We start from the raw sequence: 11391 nt of genomic DNA, 5'->3' as shown, positions 1-11391 counted from the left end.
TTTTATGCTAAGAGTACTACTTTTTATTGTGAATATGTGTAGGGTTGACCCATCTCACAGATTAGGATTCGTGAGACGGTCTCACATGAGACTCACTCTTAATAAAATCATATGATGCACTCCCTAAATCCAATTTTATTTTGTTTTCACTCCCTAAATCAATTATTAATTAAATTTCTCTTTAAATTTTTTCCCAGGACTCCTATGAGGATACTGATAAATCAATGGATTGCGCTAAAGTGCAAGTAAAAATTGATATTTGCCGTAGTTTAAATCTCCATTTTACAATCTAATTTTGTGGATATAAATACAAAATATGTGGACTAATTTTTCACCAATCCATCAGATTGACAACACATTTGTTTAAGCATTTGAGTCTCGTTGAATTGGTCTTCAACAAGTTTTTCCAATATCTTAATTTTGTATATTGTTTCTGCATCCTTCATTCTAGACGACACCTGAAAATTCAACATCTAAATAAATCAATAGTGATTCTTAATACATCATAAAATACATTTGGTGAATATATTTGTATACCTATACATTTTCCTCCTTCTGATCAAATAGTTCTTATTTCTCACCAAATAGAATGATGTCAAACACCTTTCAGATATTAAAAAAGAAAAATTATCACTTTTGAAATACTCAAAAATTATCTGAAAACATAATACCTTCGTACAAGTGATTCTTTTGAGCAAAGCCGCCGCTTCTTCAACTTTTAACGGAATCTTGCTTTCACACCACTTGAACAAACGAGATATATACGCGGGGATCCAGATATTACTTCTAAGGAATGAACTTTTTTGTACACCATCCTACATAAATAATGATAAAATAAAAATTATGAGACAAAGTTTTTATATAAAAGTAGTTACAAAAAATAATACAAACTCATCATCATCCCGATAACACAATCATCCAAGTATGTTTTTCTTTCAGATGCTCCTTCCGGATTCACAATATGTCCAGAAATTTTATCTCATAGAAATCTATGTGCAGCGTCTCCTCGTGAATATCCAAAGAAATTGGTCAAATCATCAATGTAAGAAAATACAAATCGGGGAGTTAAATAGGTACTCAGCAGAAATACTATGCAATTAAATGCAAACAAAATAAACATTCTAACAAAATCATCCAAATGTGAGTCATCAACTAATTCGGCTATTAACAACAGATTTTCAGAAAACGACTTCCTCGTGGCTTTGATAAGCTTCCCTGCAAAATAGCGTGACAAAAAATCCGACTTTGTTCCGAGCTCTTGGTTTACAGGCTGGCCTCCATGAGGTAGACCAATGACGATAGAAAATTGGAATGAAGTGAAAGTGATGACAATGTCCTTTCCAAAGATAAAAGAGAATGAGTCAATGTCGAAACTCCTTAATACGACACCAACTCGGGTACTGTAGATAGACAGTTTAGGCATCTTCAACCATTTACCAAAAGGAGTACCAATGATTCTTGCTCGTTGTCTCTCATTCAGTTTTGGTTCAAGTTTGTTTATTACTTTTCTAAAATAAGTAGAAGAACATCGTGACATTGCATATTTTATCCTCTGCATATGAACATCATTTTCATCAACTTTTTTTAACCATTTCTACATAAAAGAAAAAAATAACAATATCAATATACAGAATTAAAAACAACATAAACTTCTAAAATCAGTCCAAATATTTTGTACCATAAAATTTAGTAAAATAAAAAACAAGGCAAACAAAAACAGAAACACTGTCTTCCTAACAAAAAAGATGAAAAAACAAGGAGATGGTGGTACATGATCGACAAAAATAATGGTTGTACAACCGACCAAAATAACTTATTTTGAAAATACAATCAAAGTTAATTTTGGAATTGAAATCATAATTGTATACATGACCATATATTTTTTCAAACAGTCAAATTACAACAAATACCAATCACTAATTCTGTACATGACTATAGATTTTTTGCATCCCTTTTGATTATTGTGATAAGAGAGAACCAACTAAGCCATCCAAAATAATACAAAAAATCATCCTATTTCTTGAAGCATTCATTTATAAGTTTTGTTTTGACCTTTATATATCCACTTCTTCTGAGGTCCACGAGATATATCTAATGTAAAAGTCCTTTACTACAATTTTTAGAACATTGTATTTATATCCACAAAATTAGATTGTAAAATGGAGAATTAAACTACGGAAAATATCAATTTTTACTTGCACTTTAGCACAATCCATTAATTTATCAACATCTCCAGCCTTATAACATCATAATACACGTACCTTTGTATCTGAAATTCATACCAAACAAATCAGCCACTAAACTAGAAAAATAATCCATTAATAAAGAAAGAGAGAAAACTCCCCCAACAAAAATCAAAACATAGATTAATTTATGGCAATAGATTACGTAAATAAAATACATATTTTATTAAATATGAATGGATTTTCACTATTTTAGAGACATACCTGCAAGAGTCGGCGAGAAGGATGATGAATGAGGCAACGAGGGAAAATTCCTTCACAGCAGTTCAAACAAAAAAATTCTTCTTATTCTTACAAATCGTCAGAACACGAAAATAATTTTAAAAAAAATGGAAAAACTCACAGTTTTCAAAGATCAATGAAAATAAGTTCTCCACTGAATAAACTACAAAAAATCGACAACAAACATTGTAAGATCCACAAAAAACCACAAAAACATAAAAAAATTCGAAAATGAAAAAAAAAAGTGAATAGTCGGAGAAACTCATGGTCTTTCTCACTTGATTCTGCTTGTTACCTCGTGCGCCTTACAAATGGTTCTCCGTCGTTGACTCGTTGTCAGAAGACCCTTTCGACCGATGGGTTTCTCCGATCAGTAAAGAAAGCGGCTGGGTTTTCTCAGACGAGCGTCGATTTTGTGGGTTGGGGGAAGGTGGATTTTATCACACGAACAGAGAAGAGAATAGAAGAGAAATAATGGAGAAGTCCGGACCAAAAAATATCCTAATAATAGAAGTCCGGTCTACATATATTACTTAAATATTAGCTGGAAAAAAAATTAAAGAGAAATTTAATTAATAATTGATTTAGTGAGTGAAAACAAAATAAAATTGGATTTAGGGAGTGCAGCATATGATTTTATTAATTGGGGACTGAGCACACATTTTAAGTTTTCATAGGGTATTTTTCAACAATCATCCCAAAAAAATTTCTCGTCAGAAAAATACTAGCAAATCGAATTTATTTTTCAAAATCATTTTTATATTTTTTTATAAAAATGCGAAAAAAACTCATATGTTTTTTTAATACCTTTGATCAATTTGATTTTAAAATAATACAATTTTAATGAAGATAATTGCATGGTATGTTTTTTTTATAACACTTAAACGAATAATTGCATGGTATGTTTTTTTTATAACACTTAAACGAAACTTATTAAAATTACATTCTTGAAAGTGTATTGTTAAAATATCATTGGTCAAATAAAATTGAGTTAGCATTTATGAAGCAACCAAATCTTTTCGATGAAATGTATTTTACCATTGCATTTTATGAAAACTTTTAGTTTAAAATAAACGTTAAAATTTATTTATATCGTATTACCATTTCTTTTATTAATTGGAAGCAAAATAATTTTTTCATGTATCTTCACAGGACGAAATTACTAAACCCGTTCGCATATTAAACCGATCATCTAAACCGACCCCATATTAAATCCACCCCGATGGGTCGGGTTTAGACCCCGTCAAGCGGGTTTGGGACGGTCTTATATTTGATTGACCCGCCCGGACCTCCCACAACTCTATATATATATATATATATATATATATATATATATATATATATATATATATATATATATATATATATATATATATATATATATATATATTATCCATAATTTTAGCTCATAATGTTTTAAGATTAAAATATTTTTATTTCATAAAGACGTTTTAAAATGAAAATACGTAATTATAATTTTTATTTTGTTGTAAATTGAATATAAATCAATAGATTTTAACTTGTAATAATATTTGTTTATTCCTAGATATTATTAACATAAATTTGAAAAATAATTGTAACGATTTATTAATTTCTAAACTTTTTTATTGTGTAATGATTAAAATTCAAAATTATTTAATTTTAAGTGGGTCCAACGAATCTAACTGGACCCGTCGAATTACATGTATGTGACCACTCTAAAGTGAGGCATGATGGAAGGGTCTTGCATTTGGTCAAATTCACCCTATTGTCATTCATAAGTTTTATATAAACTCGATCCAAAACTTCATCATAATTGGATGTAGTTTTATAAATACTCGATATCACCATACTTTGATGGAGTTTCACGAAAATAGACTCTAGGACTACCCCAATTTTTGATAATTAATTAATTATCTCTCAAAGAAAACTCAATTGACCTAAGTTAAGAAAAGTAATTCATATTCTATTATAATTTCATGAAATATCATATCATATAGTACAATATCACTTCACATCATATGTCACTAAATTCAAATCAATCATATCATATAATGTCATATGAGTTATAAAAGTCCATAATACAATTAAGGGCAATTTTGAGAAAAATACATCTGCATATGATTTACTTAAGATTCAGTACCTATTAGTTTTTTTTTCTATTTTAGTACCTGACAAAAGATCATTTTAGTTTTTACTACATGTTTCATACCTTTTTACCTTTTTACCCTTGTAATTAATTAAAAAAAATTATATAAATACCTATTTTTGTTGGTTATCTTCTCTTTTCACTCATCACCAATGTATTTGGATGACATTTATTTTTAATTTAAATATTTTTTATTTAAAATAAATAAATTCGCAACTAATGATTGAACTTTTTTAAATACTTAGTTTTACTTACGAAATACTTAATTTTAATTTTAAAATACTTGATTTAGTAAATGAAATATGCATAATGTGTATTAAAATACTGGATGTTCGAATATGCAACGCAAATTAACTAAATGTTCTCATTTCCATCCAAGATGCATTTGGATGACACGTTCATTTCATTTAATTATTTTTTTTATTGTTAAAAAACAAATTGCAACTAAGCATTGAAGTTTTTCAAGTACTTATTTTTACTTGCGAAATACCTAATTTCAATTTTAAAATACTTGATTTGGTAATGAAAAACTCATAATGAATATTAAAATATTGAATATTCAAATATGCAACGTAAGTTCACCAAATGCTCGCATTTCTATTAAGATGCATTTGGATGACATGTTCATTTCATTTAATTATTTTTTTATTGTAAAAAAAAAAACAAATTTGTAACTAAGCATTGAATTTTTTCAAATACTTACTTTTACTTGCGAAATACCTAATTTCAATTTTAAAATACTAGATTTGATAATTGAGATATCTATAAAAGTTAATAAAATACTGGATATTTTAGTAGGCAATGTAAGTTCACAAAGTGCGCGCATTTTCATTCAAGATGCATTTGGATGAAATGTACATTTCATTTAAATACTTTTTTATTTAAAAAAAATAAATTCGCAACTAAGCATTGAACTTTTTTCAAGTACTTAGTTTTACTTGCGAAATACTTAATTTCAATTTTAAAATACTTGATTTGGTAAATGAAATACTCAGAATGAGTATTAAAATACTGGATATTAAAATATGCAATGTAAGTTCACCAAATGCTCGCATTTTCATCCAAGATGCATTTGGATGATATGTTCACTTCATTTAATTATTTTTTTATTGTTAAAAAAACAAATTTGTAACTAAGCATTGGACTTTTTCAAGTACTTAGTTTTACTTGCGAAATACCTAATTTCAATTTTAAAATACTTGATTTGGCAAATGAGATACTCAGAATAGGTATTAAAATAATGGATGTTCAAATATACAACGTAAGTTCACCAAGTGCTCGTATTTCCATCCAAGATGCATTTGGATGACATGTTCATTTCATTTAATTATTTTCTTTATTTAAAAAAAAATTGCAACTAAGTATATAACATTTTGAAGTACTTACTTTTATTTGCGAAATACTTAATTTCAATTTTAAAATACTTGATTTGGTAAATGAGATACTCAGAATACGTATACTGGATATTCGAATATGCAATGTAAGTTCACCAAGTACTCGCATTTCTATCCAAGCTGCATTTGGATGACATGTTCATTTAATTTAATTGTTTTTTATTCTAAAAAAACAAATTTGCAACTAAGCATTGAACTTTTTTAAGTACTTAATTTTACTTGCGAAATACCTAATTTCAGTTTTAAAATACTTGATTTGGTAAATGAGATACTCATAATGAGTATTAAAATACTGGATATTTGAATATGCAACGTAAGTTCACAAAGTGCTCGGATTTCCTTCTAAGATGCATTTGGATGACATGTTCAAGAACTTTTCAGCAGCTACAAAGCTTTGAAAGAGAAAAATAAGCTTGAAGCGAATATTTGAAGATTTCCAGACAATGTTCTTCGAGAGAATAGCCTCTGATAGGAACGAGTAGCATAATCCGTGGATTTACAATTTACATAGGAATATAAAGTCGGATACCCGTCGATAGTCATAGTCCAGTAGGTCGAAATAAAACGACATGCAAATCACCCTTGATAAATAATTAAAGAGATTTAATTACTTCATTGAGTTGAATTAGTTTGACATAGCTTGAGAGGGCATGTTCAATTGGATAAGAAATCTCTTTGAAAGAATAGATCATTGTCGAACGAATTAAGTAGATTAGCGAGAGGTAGGTGAACCGAGATTCTCAACAAATTCATTTCTCATTGAACTTTAATCAATCTTTCTAGCTTATTTATTTCATCATTTAATCCTTGAACCATTTCATTGAGTTTTTATTTAATAATTGTAGTAGTAAACAATCATCTGAAGTATCGCTGCTAAAAATTGAATAATTGATAATAATAATTGAGAAATACAGTCCTTAAAGGAACTATATTCATACTCTTGTACACTATATTATTACTTGATATCGTGCACTTGCGATTATTTCTACCTTGAATATTATTAATTTTTACTAAGAATTTTACAATAAAAGTTTTGTCCGATCACTAAGCATTGAATATTTTGAAGTACTTACATTTACTTGCGAAATACCTAATTTTAATTTTAAAATACTTGATTTGGTAAATGAGATACTCATAATATGTGATATAATACTGGATATTTGAATATGCAACTTAAATTCAGTCATGGTTGGTTTTTTCAACTAAGATTTATTAGAATACTTATTCATGTCATTTAAAGAAATGAACATAGTTCATTACTGATCCGTGGAGTAAGAGTAAGTTGTTTGTAGATCAAAATAAGCACTTCCCTTTGACAAAAATGTAGTAGCATACTTGTCCCGTAATAAAAGTAAGTTCTTTCTTTGTATACCGAAATAAATTGTTATTTTTATTTCATGAGGAGTGATGAACAATGTATTTGTTAAAATTTCAAATGCATTGAAATTGCATCATGATGCATATTAGAAATATCAAGTATTTTATTACCTATTCTGAGTATCTCATTTATGAAATCAAGTATTTTGAAACTGAAATTAGGTACTTATCAAGTAAGCTAATTACTTTAAAAGTTTCATGCTTAGTTGAGAATTTGATATATTTTTTTACAAAATAGATATCACATGAGAAGGATATGTCGTCCAAATACATCTTTCAAGGAAAGACCAACACCTGGTGAACTTACGTTGCATATTCGAATATCCAGTATTTTAATACCCATTATGAGTATCTCAATTATCAAATCAAGTATTTTAAAATTGAAATTAGGTATTTCAAAAGTAAAAGTAAGTATTTGAAAAAATTCAATGCTTAGTTACGAATTTGTTTTTTTTTTTTACAATAAAAAAATAATTAAATGAATTGAACATGTCATCCAAATGCATCTTGAATGGAAATGCGAGCATTTGGTGAACTTACGTTGCATATTCGAATATTCAGTATTTTAATATTCATTATGAGTATTTCATTTAACAAATCAAGTATTTTAAAATTGAAATTAGGTATTTCGCAAGTAAAAATAAGTACTTCAAAAAGTTCAATGCTTAGTTGTGAATTTGTTTTTCTTTTAAAAATAAAAAATATTTAAATGAAATGTACATGTCATCCAAATGCATCTTGGATGGAAATGCGAGCATTTGGTGAAATTACATTGCCTACTAGAATATCTAGTATTTTATTAACTTTTATGAGTATCTCAATTACCGAATCAAGTATTTTAATACTGAAATTAGATATTTCGCAAATAAAACCAAGTACTTGAAAAAGTTCAATGCTTAATTGCGAAATTGTTTTTCTTAGATAAAAAAATAATTAAATGAAATGAACAAGTCATCCAAATGGATCTTGGATGAAAATACGAGCACTTGGTGAACTTGAATTGCATATTCGAATATTCAGTATTTTAATACCTATTCGGAGTATCTCATTTACCAAATCAATTATTTTAAAACTGAAATTAGGTATTTCACAAGTAAAACTAAGTACTTGAAAAAGTTCAATGGTTAATTGCGAATTTGTGTTTTTAAAAATAAAAAAAAAATAATTAAATGAAATGAACATGTCATCCAAATAGATCTTGGATGGAAATACGATCACTAGGTGAACTTGCGTTACATTTTCAAATATCCAGTATTTTAATACCAATTTTGAGTATGTCATTTACTAAATCAAGTATTTTAAAATTGAAATTTAGTATTTCTAAGTAAAATAAAATATTTCAAAAGTTCAACACTTAGTTGTGAATTTTTTTTAAAATAAAAAAATATTTTAATTCAATGTAGATGTCATCCAAATGTATTCGAGAATGATAAGTGGAAAGATAAGGACCAACAAAAATAGGAATTTAAATAATTTTTTATTAGTTAAAAAGGGTAAAAAAGTAAAAATGCCTAAAACATGTAGTAAAAACTAAGTTGATCTTGTGTCAGGTATTAAAATATAAAATAAAACATATGGGTACTGAATCTTAAAAAAATCATTGACAGATGCATTTTTCACTAAATTACCGTACAATTAATTCTATTTTAAAAAAATTAAAATCAAATTATAACTTCATATTCTACCATATATATATAACACTTGTTATAAACTGATAAAAAAAAAAGCCCAACATTTTTATTCGCAAATTTGAAATTATATTCATCACGGATATATTTTGGTCATTTTTATTTCTATTGCGGACATATAGTATGCATGACAAATACAAGAAAAAGAATCAAAATGCCAGTGAAGTAAAATCGGTGCTTCCCTCCTCCGACTGCCACCACGATCGGGGAAATACACACTCACCGTGACTTGGATCCGTATAGCTTATCATACCAACCAAAGATAATCACGCAACTTTGGAGTCGTTCTTTACAAATGCGCTATCTAGCTCATAGGAGGCATGACTACAATAGTTGTTCTTAATAAAACATTCACCCTCGGGCTGGATTGGTGATCAATCCACGAGATCGGAGGAGCATTTGGCTTCAAGTGTAGATCGAGCCACTTAATCCTAAGTCAAGCCCAAAAGGACACACCACAATTTTTGTAACTATCATAGACTATCTCGATCTTTGGTTCTTTTTGAGCCTGTTTACGAATAAGGCTCCAGAATGAGTCTATGTCGAGATGGTCCATGATCATTGCAGTTTTTCACTATTTTCTCCGGACACATTAAGTGACGCGACGAAGAAAACAAAAAAAGCAAACAAACAAACATATGCAATGTGAGAAATTAAAAATTAATAGAAGATATGAAAATGGGTCGAGTTTATTGGCCAAGTTTAAACTCGAGCTCGTTTTAAACTCACCCACATGGTAGGTTTATACTCAGTCAAGCGGGTCCACAAAGTAAGTCCAAGGCGGTCTGGATTTGATGGTTCTGTCCTAAGTCAGTCCCGCAACTATATATATATATATATATATATATATATATATATATATATATATATATATATATATATATATATATATATATATATATATTTATTTATAAGATTAAGAATCTATTCATATTTTTTTTATTGAATAATATATTATAATCCCTAATATTTTAGGATTGAAATAATTTTATTTCATAATGATGTGTTTACAATGAAAATATATATTTATAATTTTTATTTTGTTATGAATTGAATATAGATTAATATATTTTAATTCGTGATAATAATGTTTTGTTCTTAAATATAGTTAATGTAAATTTGGAAAATAATTTTAATGTTATATTAATTTTTAAGCATTTTTATTGTATAATGAGTGAAATTCAAAATTATTTAATTTTAAGATAGTCCAACGTGTCGTCTAATCAAGATTGGATCCGTCGGGTTTTGGGTTTGGGGCAGGACGGTATATATATATATATATATATATATATATATATATATATATATATATATATATATATATATATATATATATATATATATATTTCAATGACGATAGAACCCACAAATATTATTCTTCCCTATACACATGATAAACCTCCAAGTTAACGCAATAACATGTAAATCATGCTAGTCAGACAAACTATACTGGGCAAACTCGGTACAACAGGCTCGCATCAGAAAATGTTGATAAAAAAAATCGAACTAATAGATCACTGGGCGAACAATGACCTACTCAATTAACTCGAATACCCTTTCATAACATAAATATATTTTTTAGTTGTGGCAATAATTCGTTATAATTGAACATTGAACCGACAATAATTCGTTACAATTGAACATTGAACCGTTATCTCGTTTTAAACTTTAGAACTTTGGTACAAAATCATTTTGACGCTCCGTAGGAAAAATTGCAATTTTTTTTTCCTTGTAAGTTGACATGTTTGAATTTTAGTCTTGTAACTTGTCAAATTTTGTTTTTTATTTAGTAACTTGATTTTTGTTTTGGTTTTGGCCTATTTTTGTCTGAACCACTAAATTCACCAGATATTGTTTATTCAACATTGATATCCTCCTATGTTACTCAAGAGACAATAATAAAGTTTTTATTACACAAATTAAAATATACATAAATAAAGGAAAACAAATGTGTGGGTACATATGAATGCGAGCACAAGCAGTTATAGCTGACAATTAAACAGCCGACGTCCTTGGAGGTCTCCAGTCGTCAATAGAGCCACTAAAATTGGTAATGTAATTCAAAATACAGTAATGATTGGTGGTAAACTTCTCCGCTGATTGAAAAGTATCCTTCTTCATCAGTTCTTCATATCTCTTTTGATAGCAGATATCTGTCAACAAACTTTTTTCTTATAATTTTAAAATATTGTTGTTTTGTTTTATTTTTATTTTTATTTTTATTTTTATTTTTATTTTTAAGTAGATGAATTTTAATATGAGTAATATAAGTTTTATTATTGCCTTGTGTGATACATAAGATAAAATATATCAAATAAATCAGATTCAATGAATTTATC

The sequence above is a fragment of the Primulina eburnea genome, chromosome 1 (assembly GCF_022965805.1).
Source record: "Primulina eburnea isolate SZY01 chromosome 1, ASM2296580v1, whole genome shotgun sequence".
Taxonomy (NCBI): Eukaryota; Viridiplantae; Streptophyta; class Magnoliopsida; order Lamiales; family Gesneriaceae; genus Primulina; species Primulina eburnea.
The sequence above is the reverse complement of the archived record's forward strand: the minus strand, read 5'-3'. Positions refer to the sequence as shown.